We start from the raw sequence: 13354 nt of genomic DNA, 5'->3' as shown, positions 1-13354 counted from the left end.
TTGTTGTGATCGATGATCACCTTGCAATCGAGATTGAACAATAAGAACCAATAAACAAAAGCAACAGAACTAACAGCAGCAATGCTGTAGCAATGTTGCAGCAATACTGGTATAAAACCAGTCAAGAGACAATGAACAGAATTAAGAAAAGATTGAATAATCTTGAGTGTTTTATTTGATCTTGGAGAGAATTACAATGAGAGAGTATGTACAAGGCTTACCAAAAGAAATGAGTTGACAAGCTATTTATACAAGCTGAAAATAAAAAAGGACAAAAAAATGCAAGACTGTCAAAAAATAACAGTTAACAGAATTAACTGTCAAAATCGAACAACCAACTAACTAACTCCTAGTTTGCACGTGTGAATTTGGTTTGCATGTGACAGATCATAAACAACAAATCCTCCTTGATCTGACACAGGTAACCAAAAGGATCAACAGAAAATTGAACCCATAAAACCTGGACAGAATTAATCTCAGCCTGCAATGTGAAGTAGATCGAGGCAGTGTTTGAATTTGGTATGAGGCACTGCCTTGGTGAACATGTCTGTAGGGTTGTGATTAGTGTGTATTTTCTGAACTTGAACTTCCTTGTTTGAGATTATGTCCCTAATGAAGTGCACCTTAATGTCAATATGTTTTGATCTCTCATGAAACATAGGGTTCTTCATTAGGTGAAGAGCACTCTGGTTGTCACAGAATACAGTGACATCTTTTGTCTCGAAACCCATCTCCTTTGCTAGACCCTTTAGCCAAATTGCTTCTTTGATTGCCTCAGTAGCAGCCATGTACTCAGCTTCTGTTGAGGACAATGCTACAACCTTTTGAAGGTTTGCCTTCCAACTCACACATCCTCCTTGCATTGTGAAAACATAACCAGTAATAGATCTTCTTGTGTCTATGCAGCCTGCATAGTCTGAATCAACATAGCCTGAAACTTGAATTTCTGGATTGTAGCTTTTGCTGTAGGTGAGGCCTAGGTCAAGAGTGCCTTTGATGTATCTCATGATCCACTTCAGTGCATCCCAATGATTCTCTCCAGGGTCTGCAATGAACCTACTCACAATGCTCATTGCATATGCTATGTCTGGCCTGGTACAGACCATAGCATACATTAAACTTCCAACCCCACTGGCATATGGAGTTGAATCCATTAGCTCTCTGTCTTGCTCTGTTTTGGGAGCTTGATCTTTAGACAGTTTGAAGTGAGCAGCTAATGGAGTTGACACAGGTTTTGAGCTGTCCATCTTGAACTTCTGCAGTACCTTTCTAAGGTAATTTCCTTGTGTCAAAGTTAGAGACTCAGGTCTGTTCCTTCTTATTTCAATTCCTAGGATTTTCTTAGCCTTTCCTAGATCTTTCATCTCAAATTCTGAGTTCAGAAGTGCCTTCATTTCTTTAATTTCACTCTTGCTTTTCCCTATCAGCAGTATGTCATCAACATACAGGAGAAGAAAGAGTGTATCATTGAAATATACACAGGGGTCATAGGCACTTTTGGTAAAGCCACTTTTCACCATGAAATCATCAAACATGAGATTCCATTGCCTAGGAGCTTGTTTCAACCCATACAAGGACTTCTGTAACAAGCATACTTTGTCCTTGTCTTCATCAAAGCCCTCTGGCATCTTCATGTAGATGGTTTCATCTAATTTTCCATTTAGAAAAGCAGTCTTCACATCCATTTGCTCGATTTCTAGATCTTCAGATGCAGCCTTGGCCATTATTGCTCTAATTGAGGCCTGTTTCACAACAGGTGAGAAAATTTCATTAAAGTCTACCCCTTCTCTTTGAGTAAACCCCTTTGCCACAAGCCTAGCCTTATATCTCTTGCAATCAACACTTGACAGACCCTCCTTTTCCCTAAAAATCCATTTGCAACTAACCAGTTTGCATCCTTCTGGTTTTCTAACAACAGTCCATGTTTTATTCTTTAACAGGGATTGTTTTTCTTCATCAATGGCCTGCAACCATTTGTCTTTGTTCTTGCATCTGATCTGACTTCAACATGAACCTGTCTAGCCTCAATGCTAGTCTCAGTTTTGTCTTCTGGTTTCATGGCCATAGCCTTCTCATTAAAGACTACATCCCTGCTCACTAAGCACTTCTTAAAACCAGTTTCTAAGCACCAGAGTTTGTACCATTTAACTCCATCAGGGTACCCAATGAACATGCATTTAATTGCTCTAGGCTGTAACTTGTCTTGTTTGACATGCACATATCCAATACAACCAAAAACTCTCAGATTCTCTAGAGTAGGAACCTGACCTGTCCACATTTCTTGTGGAGTTTTAAACTCAATTGCTGAAGATGGACTTCTATTTACCAAGTAGCAAGCTGTTTTGACAGCTTCTCCCCAAAACTTTCTCTCCAAACCAGCACCCTTCAGCATGCATCTAACTCTTTCAATAAGAGTTTTATTCATCCTCTCAGCCAAGCCATTCTGCTGTGGTGTCCTTGGTGCAGATTTGCGCCTTCCAATGCCAGTTTCTCTGCAGTAGTTTGTGAACTGTGTTGAGCAAAATTCTAAGCCATTGTCTGTTCTTAGTTTCTTAATTTTCTTGCCAGATTGGTTTTCAACCAATGTTTTCCATTCCTTGAAGGTCTTGAAAGCCTCATCCTTGGTTTTGAGCAAGCGCACCCAAACCTTTCTTGAGTAATCATCTACAATACTCAGAAAGTAGCTTGACCCTCCCAAACTTGTCACCTTAGATGGACCCCACAGATCTGAATGTATGTACCCAAGTGGCTCCTTGGTAGTGTGTTTCCCAGTGCTGAATTTTTGCCTGCAACATTTTCCATAGACACACTCTTCAAAAAAATCAAGCTTACCACCAAGTTGACCCTTAAGAATTCCTTGCCTTTCTAACTCCAATAGACCTCTTTGACTTACATGGCCAAGTCTTAGATGCCATAATTTAGTTTGATCAATATCATGATTAGATGAAACTGTGTTGACACAGCCAGAGGCAGTTTCACCAATCATGATAAAGAGTCCATTCCTAAATTCTCCTTTGATCACTGTTTTGGAATTCTTCATGACTTTAAGAAACTTGTCATCAATTTCAACCTTACAACCAGTTTCAGTTAGTACACCAATTGACAATAAGTTTCTTTTGAGGTTTGGTACATACCTGACATTCTGAATCCTCCTCTTGACACCATCATGCATTTTGAGCATAACTGATCCAGTACCATGTATCTGACAGGCCATGTTGTCTCCAAGAAAAACTGTTCCTCCCTTTCTTTCTTCAAGATCATTGAACAGTTCCTTGATTGGACACATGTGAAATGAGCATCCGGAGTCAAGAACCCATTCATGACCAGAATCTGCATTAGAGGCCACCAACACATCTGCAGATTCATAGCCATCTGCTACAACACCAGCTTCTCCTTTATCTTTGTTCTTTCTGCCTTCTTTCTTGAGTTTGGCCTTCAAAGCCAAGCATTCATCTCGAAAATGGCCTTCCTTCTTGCAGTAAAAACACTTCTTATCTGTTGTTCCCCTCGAGTCTTCCTTTGACTTGGTTTTCTGGTTTCCCTTGTAGCATCCTTTATGGTTCTTGAAATCTTTCTTTTGTGTCTTTCCTCTAGCAAACAAACCCTCTCCATTTTCACCTTGATTGTCCTCTATTTTCTTCTGAATTTCTTTTGAATTCAAAGCAGCCTTAACTTCGGACATTGTTAGAGTTTCTTTACCATAAAGCATCGTATCAACAAAATGTTCATAGGATCTTGGCAAAGAACTCAACAGTATAATTGCCAGATCCTCCTCTTCCTGTTTCACTCCAATGTTGCAGAGATCGAGAGTGATCTTGTTGAACTCATCTAGGTGATTCCTCAAATCTTTCCCCTCATCCATTCTAAGAGTGTACATTCTCTTCTTCAAATAAAATTTATTTGCGAGGGACTTCTTCAAGTATATGGAACTGAGTTTGTTCCATAAACCAACATCCTTGTCTTCACTAGATACCTCCCTTAGGACTTCATCACCTAGACTAAGAAGAAGGGCACTATGTGCCTTGGTTTTTATCTCTTTCTTCTTCTTCTCATCTTCAATTTCTTTGAGACTCTCTTCATCAATTGCTTCTGAGATTCCATTATGAACAAGCAATGCCTTCATCTTAATCCTCCATAACCCGAAATCATTAGTTCCATTGAACTTGTCGATTTCAAATCTTGCTGCAACCATCTTCTTGAGTTTCTTGATGTCTTTGAGTTCCAATCTTGATTGAGCTAAACACCTTGCTCTGATACCACTTGTTGTGATCGATGATCACCTTGCAATCGAGATTGAACAATAAGAACCAATAAACAAAAGCAACAGAACTAACAACAGCAATGTTGTAGCAATGTTGCAGCAATACTGGTATAAAACCAGTCAAGAGACAATGAACAGAAGTAAGAAAAGATTGAATAATCTTGAGTGTTTTATTTGATCTTGGAGAGAATTACAATGAGAGAGTATGTACAAGGCTTACCAAAAGAAATGAGTTGACAAGCTATTTATACAAGCTGAAAATAAAAAGGACAAAAAAATGCAAGACTGTCAAAAAATAACAGTTAACAGAATTAACTGTCAAAACCGAACAACCAACTAACTAACTCCTAGTTTGCACGTGTGAATTTGGTTTGCATGTGACAGATCATAAACAACATTTATCAAAATTGTAGATAAAAAAGAGAAGAATTTTCTTAATAATGGACTTCTGTAATTTTTTATTAAGCAAGTTGTATATATAGAAGAGTTTTAGAGAAAATTCCTTTTGATTTTCTTGATTTATTTTTATTAGGGTTTAAATAAAATTAACTTAGTGAGGATGTAGAGAAAGAATTATGGGTTTATTTCAATTTGAGGAGTTTTACAATTTCTCTTCTCATCCAAGTGCTAAGCCATCTCAACCACCAAACGAATCGATAAATCCAAGCGCTAAGCCATCTCAACGATGATGCCTTGTTTGGCTTTTTGTTGTTAATAAAGTTGTTTCCAACGTTATTTTTTGTTGGCCCTCTTTTCATTGTTAAATTCATTTTTATTTGTTGCCCCCTTGACCTGGGAGTCTTGGCTGCTAGAGCTTGCCTTGTTTTTGTTGCCCTTAGCTTGGTTGAGGCCTTTAGCGTTTCACTCAGCCTCTTCTAGTTTAGTAAATTCATCAGCTCTATCGTAACGCCCTAAATAATTAGGCACGCTACCCAAGAAGTTATTAAGCCCTAATCCCCTAAACGGAATTACTAATAAAACTGACGCGAAATTTAAACTTTAATAACAATAGGAATGAAAATAAACTTGTAATACTTTAAACTTTATAAACTGAAAGTTACAGATGTTGGGATCCCAAAAACATTTACAAAATATTATTGCAAGTCCTTTCCTTTCGGCCGGCCTAAGCGGCAAAACAGAGTTTCAAAAACACAACACTGGTAGACCCCAACCCGCTTGGTCTGATATGGCCCGTACATGTACATTCTTCGTCCAGCTCCTGCACTCATGGCTAATTAGCAATAGACTTACCCTTTCCTGCACAGTAGAGCACCCGTGAGCTAAGCCCAGCAAGACAGTATAAAACATATCAATAATATGCTCATCATATAATATAAACAACAATGCCATTCAAATTTGTTTGTGTGACACAGACCTGCACGTTGCGCTCACATGCCTATTTATGTATATGTGGCGTAGACCTACGTGTCGCGCTCACACGTCTAAATACAATAAGGCCTTAGAACAGTTTATCTCGGTTCTTGTTACCGAGTCCAACTTAATTATGCCTTGAACGCATAACTCTTAATCTCAACATATATATTTATCACATAATTAATGGTGCCAGTGCACTATTTGTCTATTTGCTATAGACCCGCGTGTTACGCTCACACGCCTATATATGTCTATGGGGCATAGACCTACGTGTTGCTCTCACACGTCTATATATGTCTATGAGGCATAGACCTACGTGTTACGCTCACACATTTATTTACAATAAGGCCTTAGTAAGGTTTATCCCGGTTATAATTATCGAGTCTAACCTGGTTATGCCTTGCTCGCATAACCCTACTCATATATATCTACGTAATCCATACATTACGTTCTTTTAGTGGTTTATCCTGATAATATATACCAGGTCCAACCAAATTATGTCTTATACACATAACTCTTGATATATATACATACATTTCATATACGCTATAACATATAAAATCCTAGGACAATAATCCTAACTCGCATACCAAATAGTCTCTCATATAACATATTATTGCATGCTCAAAATAACACTTATAGAGGTTAATAACCCTAATTCATGCTTTCACTTGATTAACAATATTATTGTACATCATTGCTTTCTTACCTTCACATAACTTCTAGGGTAATAACCCTAGATCGCATTACTATCAAACTCAAGGTACTAATTTACCGAGTCTAACTTAATTATGCCTTGTGCGCATAATTCTTTATTACAATATATTTAGCATGGCATAGCATTTACACATTAATAATTACTAGGGTAATAACCCTAGGCCATTAAGCCGCTCACTTTAGGGTAATAACCCTAATCTCGGTTTCTAATTTATCACCAATATAATATTCAATATAAGCACCATCGTGCATATCTCTACGTGCAACTACTGTCTTACCTGCTGTCCCGCAATAGTAGAGATTTCAAATCCTCGGGTGCTCCTGACTAGGTGCCAGTAATCCTAGTCATAATACCGGGATTTACACAAATAGGGTTAATCCCTAAATCCACTTCCACAAAATACAAAATTGGCATTCAAATTACAGATAATCCCATAGAGATCGAAAAGAGCTTTCCAACGGTATAAAGAACGTCCCAAACGGAGTCTCGAGTCAAAAGTTATGGCAAAAACAAAAACCCATAAAAATAACTAATCTGCCATTATCATGGTCGCGACCATGGTCCCGACCACTGGGTTTAAAAACCCAGAAAACCCAGTTTTAAGCTTCGAAAATATGCCAAACTTACCCCCAATTCAACCCAAACATGCATATATCTCAAAATCATGAAATAGAGCTGCTAGCATATATCAGAGGGTCAAAACACATATCTCATGCATCAAATCCAACAATAAACTTCATAATTTCAGATTGTAAAATCCTCTCAAAATCATGCATAAACATGGCACTTCAAGCTCTTGAATAAGAGCTTCATCTCTAACAACTCAAATAATATCCAGCCATGAAAACATCTCATAAACACATTGGCTCAAGCTAAAAATCACCTCCAAAATCCCAGCTAAAGCTTAATTAAAATTCTAAGCATCATACACACAAAAATTAATACAATAACATGCTCAAATTAACTCAAAAACACAAACATGCATTCACAAGATCAAAACCACTTTTCCATGTTTTTGCCACCATAAAAATTCAGCAAGAAAAACTCAATTAAAAGTCTGTAAAACTACCTCAATTCACACCAAAGCAAGAACAATGATCTTTCCTCCAAACTCTAGCTTCAAATCAAGCCAAGACCAAGCTTTTTCCTTTCAAAATTTAAAGTTGAATGCAAAGAGGGTTTAGAGAGAGAGAAGGGACGGGAGAGAGGGCAAATAACCAGAAAATTCCTCCTATTTCTCATAAAAATCAACTTTTATTAAATTTAGAAAATCAAGGTCAAAAGACCATTTTGCCCCTAGGGCTCAAATACACACATACACCCTCACAAGGGTAATTTAGTCATTTCATATTCAATCATTCTCAAATAAATTTCAGATTTCATAATATCAAATATAATGCCAATTAAATCAATCCAATTTACATTTCGGGCCCGAACCCGGTTCGGCCCGAAATGCCCGGTTGTGACTATACCGCGCCAACCTGTCAGAACACACCTGAAAAGATAACACATGTATACTATATAATAATATAGTTCCATTAAGCACGTAATTAAATTAATTTCATCAATTTACCCTTCTCGGGTCACAATTACTAAACTGCCCCTGGCTCACCAACGAGGTCTTAACATGTCATAATTCATATTAATTCACATATATTAAATTATATAATAATATAATTCCTCAATTATACATAATTATCTGGTTAGGGTTTTGCTAATCCATTTCTTAATTCCAAGGTATTACATCTATCGAGGAAGTCTTTCATAGAATGAGTTGACTTCCTCCTTATATCTTTCCATTGTCGACCTCCCATCGTGATGCCCCTCATTATGGTGGCTTGCTTGCCGTCGTCACTTAGGTTCTTTACCTTGGTGGCTTCATGCATAAAACATTGGATATAGTATTTTATTGGCTTGTTCGACCTTTGTTTGATGGCCACTAAGTCTTTCAAATCCGTGAGTATATGTCGCGCAGAATAGAATTGGGTATAGAACAACCTTTCGAACTCATCCCAGGATGTGATCTTTCCTGGGGGTAACTTAGTGAATCATTACTGTGTTGTTTATGTTAAAGTTGCAGGGAAAATACGACACTTAAGGTCGTTCTTTATCCCTTGAAGATCCATTTGGATCTTGAAGTTCTCCATATGGGTGAGGGGGTGGGACGGGAAGGTCATTGAAAGCTTACGAGAAGGCAAAACCTCTCCTTCTCTCCAACCCAAAGTCAGTTAGCTTTGGTGAGGTGAGGTCTCTGACTAATCGTGTTAACACGTCCAACCGAGCCTGGATCACTGGATCTATGACTGCTTGGGGTTAAAAAACATTCATTCCTTTATTAACTTGATTTCCTTGAATTGACTCGGGTGGAGCTATGAGGCTTGAACCACGATTATATTTATTTCTATTGAGGGCATCTTGAAGGTCTCCACTCCCTTAGGATCCCATGCACTCGAAAAGTTGGCATTTAAAAGTAGGTTTTAACAAATGCAGGGTTCATTTGATACGTTATATTATATCGTATTATATTGTAGTATTATATTGAATTGTATTTCGTGCAATATTTTTATGTAAAACTATTTATAGTATTAATTTTTATGAGCACTTAACTATATAATATTTTAGTATAAATTAAAATTTAATTTAAAATTATATAAAAATATGAAATATAATTCAATTTAATACAATACAATACAATATAATCTAACCGGCTGAAATTTGTAATCCTAAGTTAAATACTTTAAAATTTAAATTAAAGGGCAAACCAAAGCACTTAAATACTAAGTTATTAAAAATGCAAGTTAAGCACAAAAAAAAAAAGGGAAAAAAACAAAAAAATACAAAAAAGGAAAAAAAATTACAAAAATACTTTGGGCCGGCCCATTAAACATTTATACAGTCCACATACATATATTTACAAAAATACCACATGCACTAAGCCTTCAGTTGTACAGAGCGAACCATGAAGATGAAAATACGCGCTCGTTTCAAAACCGCAAAACAACCAAAATGAAACCAAAACGAGAAAAATACAACTATTAATTCTGGCAAAATCAACTGGAAAAGAATACCTGCAATGATCTAAACTGAAAATGACGAAAAAAAAAATCAGAAAAACTGTGAAGAAACTGAAATTACACATTTGTTTTCTATTTTATTCGATCAAAATAACTCCCCCTAATATCGAAATCTATATTCATGAAATGTAGATCTGTAACAAACAGATCTGGAGCTCCCACTAAATCCAAAACAATGTATGATGTGAAAAATTTAAAAAAAAACCTCATGAATAATACATCTACGTTATATACAGTTGCATTTTGATTTATTTTTTGTTTTGGTTGCCTTATAGTTGCATTATCGTTTTATGATAGTTTATATATTATGCAAGAATTTAATTTGATGGGGACTAAGAAATAGTAGTTATACATAGTAAGTTTTGTGCAAATAGTTGCATATTAATTTTATAGTGAAATAACATATGCAAGTAGCAAAACTATAACAAAACTACAAAACAACTGTATGCAAGTGCAAATAGTTGCCATATAGTTGCATTATCGTTTTATGATAGTTTATATATTATGCAAGAATTTAATTTGATGGGGACTAAGAAATAGTAGTTATACATAGTAAGTTTTGTGCAAATAGTTGCATATTAATTTTATAGTGAAATAACATATGCAAGTAGCAAAACTATAATAAAACTACAAAACAACTGTATGCAAGTGCAAATAGTTGCCTTATAGTTGCATTATCGTTTTATGATAGTTTATATATTATGCAAGAATTTAATTTGATGGGGACTAAGAAATAGTAGTTATACATAGTAAGTTTTGTGCAAATAGTTGCATATTAATTTTATAGTTGTAACGCCCTAAGATTTAGGCACACTACCCAATATGATTAAGAAACCCTAATCCCCTAAACGGGATTGGTTTTAAAATAAGCGCGGAAATTAAAACTTTAAACGAAAACGGAATGAAAATAAACTTGTAATAATTTTAACCTTACAAACAAAAGTTACATGTTTCGGGATCCAAAAAAAAAAATCATTTTACAAAATATTACAAGTCTTTTCTCCTTAGCCGACCTAAGCGGCAAAAATAGAGTTACAAAAGTTTCAACGCAGGTAGACCCCAACCCGCTTGGTCTAGTGTGGCCCGAACATGTACATACATCGCCCAACTCCCATACTCATGGCTGATCAGAGATAGATTTACCCTTTCCTGCACAGTAGAGCACCCGTGAGCCAAGCCCAGCAAGACAGTAAGATATATCGTTAATCATATATAACTCATCACATAAATAATAATAATAATGCCATTTCATATTTGTCTGTATGACACAGACCTGCGTGTTACGCTCACACGCCTATTTATGTCTATGTGGCATAGACCTACGTGTTACGCTCACACGTCTAATTACAATAAGGCCTTAGAACAGTTCATCTCGGTTCTAGTTACCGAGTCCAACCTGATTATGCCTTGAACACATAACCCTTTACTTCAATATACAGCTATATACATCATGGCATAACAATTACATATTAACAATTCACTTGGGTAATAACCCTAAGCCAATAAACCGCTCACTTTAGAGTAATAACTCTAATCCCGGTTTCTAGTTTCTCATATAAATCACATTCCATATAAGCGCCATTGCGCATATCTCTACGTGCTAACTACTGTCTTACCTGATGTCCCACAAATATGGAGATTCCAAATCCCCGGGTGCTCTTGACCAAGTGCCGGTAATCCTAGTCACAATTCCGGGATACACAAGTATAGGGTTAATCCCAAAATCCATTTCCACAAATTAAAATCTGGGCATTTAAATTCCAGATATTCAGATAGAGCTCGGAACGAGCTTTCCAACGATATAAAGAACGTCCCAAACGGAGTCCCGAGTCAAAAGTTATGACCAAAACAAAAAACCGAAAAAAATACAATAAGCTGCCAAAAATGGCCGCGGCTACTGGGTTTAAAAACCCAGGAAACCCAGTTTCCAGCCACGAAAATGCATCCAAAAACACCAATTTTCATGCTATATCAACCCACAATCATACCAAACTTTCACCTAACATAAACCAAGTAATTAGAGAGGAATTACACCTAATTCACTCTCCAACAACACCAAAAACCAGCAACTAAAAATCAGCCTTCAACAATGAATTTCAGCCCCAAAAACTCATCTATTTCAACTCAATTCACAACCAAAACTTAAATCCATTAAATAGATTTTCCAGTAATTAAATCAAAAGCTTAAAACACAATTCATGCATTAAAAATCCAATGGTAAAAACCCCAAAAATTCAGATTAAACATCATAAACTTCAAAGCTCCAACTTAAGCAAAATCACCAAGAACTTCAAGCTCAAGAACTTGAACTTGAACAATTAATTTCAAAGTTCAATAACAGAATAAAAACACAATAAAATTCCTTTTAAATTCTGTCTAAACCTAACCCAACATCAATTCAAAAGATCCAAGTACAAACATGCTCAAATCAACAAGAAAACACCAACATGCATCTCAAGACCATCCCAACCTATTTCATGCTTTTCAACCATAAAATCACAGCAGCAAATTCATTAAATTTCAGCAATAGAAAAACTACCTCAAGCTTCAATGCAATGATCAAGCCACAACTCCTCAAACAATTCTTCAATTTCAAGCTTGAATACCAAGCAAATCACCAATTTTTCAACCAAATACAAAGAGAGATAGAGAGAGAGAGGGAAGGGGGCTGTTTTAGGGTTAAGGTAAATGCAGAAAATGAATTTCATTTTTTTACAAATAATGCCTTTAGTTGAAAATAAATCCAAAAATACAATTTACCATTTTGCCCCTAGGGCCATTTCTCACATACTCAAACAATCAAGGGCATTGAATTCATTTCATATATAACACATATTTAAATAATTTCAGATTATTCACACATAAATAAAATGCCAATAATTTATCCCAAAATTATATTTCGGCCCCGAACCCGGTTTAGCCCGAAATACCCGATTGTGACTATACCGCGCCAACTTGTCAGAACACACCTGAAAAAGGACACACCAGATATACTATATAATAATATAGTTCATAAGCACATAAATAAATTAAATTCACAGTTTTACCCTTCTCGGGTCAAAATTACTAAAATGCCCCTAACTCACCAACGGGGTCTTAACATGTCATTTCTCATATTAATTCGCATATAATAAATTATAATATAATATAATTCTACAATAATACTCAATTAACTAGTTAGGGCTTTGCTAATCCATTTCCTTAATTCCAGGGTATTACAATAGTGAAATAACATATGCAAGTAGCAAAACTATAATAAAACTACAAAACAACTGTATACAAACTAAAATACAGGAAAAACTCTTTGAACATCAACATCCATGATAAATCTCATTGTTACCCATTGATGATATAAAAATGGAACTGACCAGGTTAATCTAATCTATTAGCTTTGCCACCTTTACTCATAAATCTTAATCATGTTTGTCCTAATACTTTTCTAATATTAATTTTATAACTCTACTCACGTCAATACTACTATAATAAGCATGAATTAGATCGTTTTCTTTTCAAGTATAGAATATCATCGGTAATTGTTTCTTATTATTTTATTTTGTTATCTAATTATTTCGACGTGGCTTTGAGCTAGTCCAGCGAGAATGAAAATGACATTAAAATTGTACGAATTAATTTGTACATGCTTATATCAGTTGAATGGCCTAGTCAAAGTCTTCTCTTTTGTCATGAAAGTATTTTAGAAGTTGTAAAGTTAAACTAATAAGTTAAAAAGATTTAATTAAAAACTGAAATAAAATTAAAAATAAAAAGGAAAGAAGAAAAAAAGAGAGTGAAATAATGGATTGATTGATAGAAGTCAATCCTAGACCTAAGCAACAATATATAAGAAACTAGCTTTACAATTAAAAATTAAAAATAAAAATAAAAGAAGAATTGTTATGGAAAAAAAATTAAAAATTAAAAACTGAA

The 13354-nt window shown here is 35.5% G+C and overlaps 1 long non-coding RNA gene across 1 annotated transcript; it reads right to left on the bottom strand.

Annotated features, from left to right (window-relative positions):
- Nucleotides 1-10329: 10329 nt before the first annotated feature.
- On the bottom strand, nucleotides 10330-13064 carry LOC133029272 (uncharacterized). The gene is made up of 3 exons (XR_009683426.1): nucleotides 11967-13064; nucleotides 11044-11106; nucleotides 10330-10576 (listed from the first exon to the last, which is right to left on the bottom strand). It is a non-coding gene; the product is annotated as an uncharacterized LOC133029272 (long non-coding RNA).
- Between the last annotated feature and the right edge of the window lie 290 nt (nucleotides 13065-13354).

The sequence above is a fragment of the Cannabis sativa genome, chromosome 7, assembly GCF_029168945.1.
Source record: "Cannabis sativa cultivar Pink pepper isolate KNU-18-1 chromosome 7, ASM2916894v1, whole genome shotgun sequence".
NCBI lineage: Eukaryota > Viridiplantae > Streptophyta > Magnoliopsida > Rosales > Cannabaceae > Cannabis > Cannabis sativa.
Note: the sequence above shows the minus strand (reverse complement) of the source record. Positions and strands in the feature narration are given on the sequence as shown.